The sequence below is a fragment of the Arachis hypogaea genome, chromosome 1, assembly GCF_003086295.3.
Source record: "Arachis hypogaea cultivar Tifrunner chromosome 1, arahy.Tifrunner.gnm2.J5K5, whole genome shotgun sequence".
Lineage (NCBI taxonomy): Eukaryota > Viridiplantae > Streptophyta > Magnoliopsida > Fabales > Fabaceae > Arachis > Arachis hypogaea.
In genome coordinates, this window is record NC_092036.1 from 66909769 (window position 1) to 66915077 (window position 5309).

Below are 5309 nucleotides of genomic sequence, written 5' to 3' on the forward strand. Positions count from 1 at the left end.
TCGCGCAGCCTTTAAAAAGTATTCTTGACGCCCCGACAAAACTTCAGGCAAAACTCACGAGCCAACGGTGATGTGTGGAAATTTGGGTCCTCCGTTGCAATCGCTGGGGCCGACCGGCCTGAACAGTTCACGTGCCTGTTCTGTCTGACATGCTCAGCGAAACTCCTGTAGGGGTCGAATTTCGACGCAGTTTTCCCCAAGCACCTTTCGAATAAACGAGATCATTGCGTCGACGAAATTCGGCCAAGGCACACATGCTGGCCGTCCACACCTGGGCAGGTGCCCGTGCAGGCCGGGTCTATGCCTAGCCCGGGCACCCCGCGGTCGTTGCCCGGTCTCTGTTTCACGGGCCTTGGCCTGCCTCGAAAAACCCGGCTTCTTCTGGGAATATTTATGGCCTCGAGCCGAGAACTTTTTAACTTGTGAAATTTTTCAAGGGGAGGGACGAATCGAAGCGACAAGGGCTGAATCTCAGTGGATCGTGGCAGCAAGGCCACTCTGCTGATGTGTCGAAAACGATCCAACACAAAACTCACCGGCAAGTGTATCGGGTCGCATCAAGTAATAAAACTCACGGGTGTGAGGTCGATCCCACAGGGATTGAAGGATTGAGCAATCTTAGTTTAGTGATTGATTTAGTCAAGCGAATCAAATATTGGTTGAGTGGTTTATCGTTAACAGAAACTAAATTGCTTGGAATGTAAAGGGAGAGGGGAGAATTGCAGTAAATTAAAGAGCAGGAAAATAAAAATGCTGAATCTTAAAGAACAAGAAATTAAATGACTGAAACTTAAAGTGCAAGAAATATAAATTGCATTAACTTAAATTGCAAGAAATGTAAATTACTTGAATGGAAAAGGGATTTGAGGATTGGGAATTCAGAATTTCAGCAAGGGAAATTAAATTGCAACAATTAACAAAGCAGCAGTTGAATTAGAAATAACTAGAATCCAAACAGAAATGGAAATTAATCTTGCAGCAGAGGTTCACAAAAGGACCAACAAGGAAAATAGAATCTCAGGACTCAAGAGACTAGATAGCAAAGTCTAGATCTCAATGGCCTTTCCAGATCCAAGTTCACAAAGCAATTAACAAGAAATTGAAGAAGAAGCAGTAAAGGAATTATTATTAAACTCAATTATGCAGAAGAGGAATTAAAGAGATTTTGAATGGAGATTGAGACAGAATTTCCTCAATTCTTCACACCCAAAACTCAAACAAGAAAAGTAAAAATGCTCAAGCAAGAACGAGGAAGAAGAGAGATCAATTCTCCTCCCCAATTCTCTGAAATCTCAGTGAAGTCTCCAAGAGAAAGCTCAAAAGTTCAAAAATAAAAGTAAAGATTCAAAGCTCAAAAGAAAAGTCTAAGTTCCAAAGTAAAGGAAAAAGTCCTCATTACATCAAACTATATCCTATTTATACACTTTCTATTCTTGGATTTTGGAATTTGGATGGGCTTTTGATTTGGTGAAGAAATGAATTAAATTGGATTTTTAATTCAATTTTTAGCCCAAAACAATTTGCTTCCAGGAGGCTGCCCTGCCCTTGTGGAGGGCAGGGCAGAAAATGATGCGTCTGGCCCGTGGTGCGTGCGTATGGTGCGAGTTGGTTCTGCAGGATGCTGCCCTACCCTTGTGGAGGGCAGGGCAGAGTTTTTTGGTGCGCCAGATTCTGCTGCCCGTGCGTGCTGATGCTGCCGAGAGTCCTTGGTGCGTGCCAATCTGGTGCGCTGGCTGTGCACCACAAAATGCTGCCCTGCCCTCGCGGAGGGCAGGGCAGTGTTTCCAAAAGTGAAGTTCCAAGTTCGAAACTTGGTGGATGCACACGCTACTTCTTTTCCTTGGTTTTCTTGGCACCAAAGTAAGGCCTAGTTTCTTGCTTCCTTATGGTGCCGTGTTCGATTCTTGTGGCAAGCATTGGTAAGCTTTTTCCTTGAATTTATTCCTTTGATGAGCCCGATATTGCCCTTGAGGAGGGAGGGCAGAGTTTTTGCTCTCCTTGATCCTTGGCATCAATTTGTGCTCCGCCCTTGAGGAGGACAGGGCAGTGTTGCTTCTCAAGCTTGTTTTATGTTGCCCTCCTGGAGGGCAGTGTGCCCTTGTGGAGGGCAATGTTTGCTTCCTCCCTTCCATGTGCCACACTCTTTTCTCCTTGGGCCACGCTTTCTTAAGCCACGTTTTTCCTTTTTTTCTTTCTTTCTTCACCTACAAGAAACCAAAACAACCACTCAAAGTACCTCTAAATCACAAGGTTTATAATTCATTAAAAATTAATTAATTCTTGCTCAAACCTTATGATTTAGCATCAATTTAATGGTAGTTGCTTGATTTAAAGAAGTTATGCATTTTCATTCCAAATCACTTACTTAGGATGCAAGAAAGTGCATAAAGACTAATAAAACAAGTGAAATTAGCTTGAAAAATGGGTATATGATGACTTGTCATCACAACACCAAACTTAAATCTTGCTTGTCCCCAAGCAAGCATCAAAACTAAGAGAAAATGAAATGAACAAGAATAGCAAACATATCCTTATTAGGCATATAGCAGAACTTGATTTATGGAGTTTTTATGCAGACAATGATAACTCAATTATTGTTGCTGTTACATAATATACATTTTTCCTCAAAGGCTTACTAAACTTGCTGTTATAAGGTTTATTCTTTCTTTGCTCCCTTGCTAACTTTTCTTTTCTCATGTTGCTTAACAAGCTTATTATTCTTTTGGAGGCTTGGTGTCTAATGTTGCAGTAGTAGCCTTTGGCTTTATTTTTACTCAACATCTTTCTACCACAGACACATGGCTCACTATTTCTTCCTAGGATCATTGATGCCCAGCATCTCTTTGGATAACTAAATGTTCTGTATCTAAGTTGCTCTTTATTGTGGACTTTCAATTGGCCATCCCAAATCAGTTGATCTAAGTGACCGGGTTTTAAAATACCCCTTAGAATTTACTTATCCAAGCATATCTTAGTACAAGAACACCACAGGCATATGTCCTAGGGTCCAAGCTATTGGTGCCCAACCTTTATTCTTTGTTTTTCTTGCCACATTGGCTTTTTCTTCTTCCTTTTCTTTCTGTTTTATTTTCTGTTGTTCTCAAGGGCTTTTTCTTTATTGATAGGAACCTTTATAACAACAAGCTAGCTCACACTTCAATGAAAATGATACTATGCAGCAATTATTTCATGAGTTATGCATTTAATCAAACACATACACCACCATTAACTTCCATTCTAACTTATGCAACATTGGATATTTACTTTCCAATTCAAACAATTTTCTTTTATTTAAGCATATGGGAAACAAAACAAAATTCAGCTCGATTATGGATGACAAGCAATATGCAGATTAACATACTTAATCAAACTACTTCACTTGCAACTAGATAAACACTTTAGCAGGATACATAATGGTTCCCATGTTCAAAACAATTCACAGCAACAAGGATTAAGTTTAGATACAACCTTTGAAGTTGCAGCCCTTTGATTCTTCCTTCTGTTGTGTTTTCTTTGAGTTAAGATGCACAATTTCTTCAATTGTTGACTCATGTCCTGCATAATTCTCAAAGTTGCTTGCTTCTCAAGCCCTTAATTGCATGGTTAGTATGCATAAATTGAGTGTGGCTCTTGGATTTATTTAGGTGTTGGGGACACCAAACTTAATTGCTTGCCACTGCCTCTGATGCAATAAGTTAACCATATGGGAAACCTTGTGTTCTTGCTAAAGGTTAGGGAATTTAGGCTAGAAAGCATTTAAATAGTTGGATAATTTGTTTGATTGCTTAGAGCTAGCATTATATAAAAGGTGAGAATGTGTTTTTAAATGAGATTTTTGGTGGAACACCAAACTTAGAATCTTTCATTCTCCCTTAAATTGTCTTGGTGTGCAACACCAAACTTAGCTCCTTGCAATCCATACCAATTATTCAACATTTTTATTGAAAAAGCTATAAAAGAAAACTACCTCAGGTTGGGTTGCCTCCCAACAAGCGCTTCTTTATTGTCACTAGCTTGACATCCTCCATTCTTTGATCATGGAGGCTGAAAATCATAGTGCCTCAGCTTTTCACCTCTTATTGTGAACTTCCTTCCAGTCTCCTCTTTGATGATCTCTAGGTGTTCAAGTGAAAGGACCCGGTTCACAGTGTAGCACTCAGATGATTGTGGAGACACCTTCATTGGTTGGGTGTTTAACATCACTTTATCCCCTGGTGAGAAGCCTTCAGTGGGAATTTTCTTATTTCTCCACCCTTTTGGCCTCTTCTTCTTTTCTTCTTTCTCAGGAGATAATTCATGCCTTGGTGGTTCTTTATCTGGAGTGTTGAGGCTCCCATCTGGGGGTTTTGGATCTAGTTCCTCCTTGATTTCTTTGATCTGTTGCACCATGTCTACTTCTTTGAAGCATGGATTTGGAAGTCTTGGAGTTAACTCATTGAATGCCTCTTTCAAGCTTTGATCCCTGGCTTTATTCTCTGTACAATCTTCTTCTTGAGTGGGTTCATGCAGGGTTTTAAAAACATGGAATGCTAGGTGCTCATCATGCACTCTCAACAACAATTCCCCTTTTTCAACATCTATCAATGCTCTGCCTGTAGCTAGGAAAGGCCTCCCCAGAATGATGGGAGTGTTAGGGTCCTCCTCCATATCCAGGATGATAAAATCAGCTGGGAGAAGGAATTTCCCCACCTTTACCAATACATTCTCTACAACTCCAAGTGCTTGCTGGATGGATTTGTCAGCCATTTGCAGAAGTATTCGTGTGGATTTCAGCTCACAAATTCGGAGTTTCCTCATTAGAGACAAAGGCATCAAGTTTATGCTTGCACCAAGGTCACAAAATGACTTCTCAATTGTTATGTCTCCTATGGTGCAAGGTATGTAAAAACTCCCAGGATCATCTTTCTTCTCTGGCAACTCTCTTTGGAGGATAGCACTACATTCCTTTGTCATCTCAAAAATTTGTCCTTCCTTCAAGGGTCTTTTCTTTGTTAGCACTTCTTTCATAAATTTGGCATATAATGGCATCTGTTCAAGTGCTTCTAAGAAAGGAATATTGATGCTGAGTGTCTTGAATATGTCCAGGAACTTTGAATATTGCTTATCCTCGTTTTCCTTTTTGAACCTCTGAAGGTATGGAAGTTTGGGGATATCTGGCTTCACCCCTTCCTTCTTCTCTTGTAGCTGTGTTTCAAGGATGTCCTCATCTTTCTTTGAGCTTTTTGCATTCTTGGTCTTTCTCTCCTCTTTACTTCTTTCTTCTGTCTCTTCTTGTGAGGTTTGAAATTGGCATTGTGTGTTTACTGCAA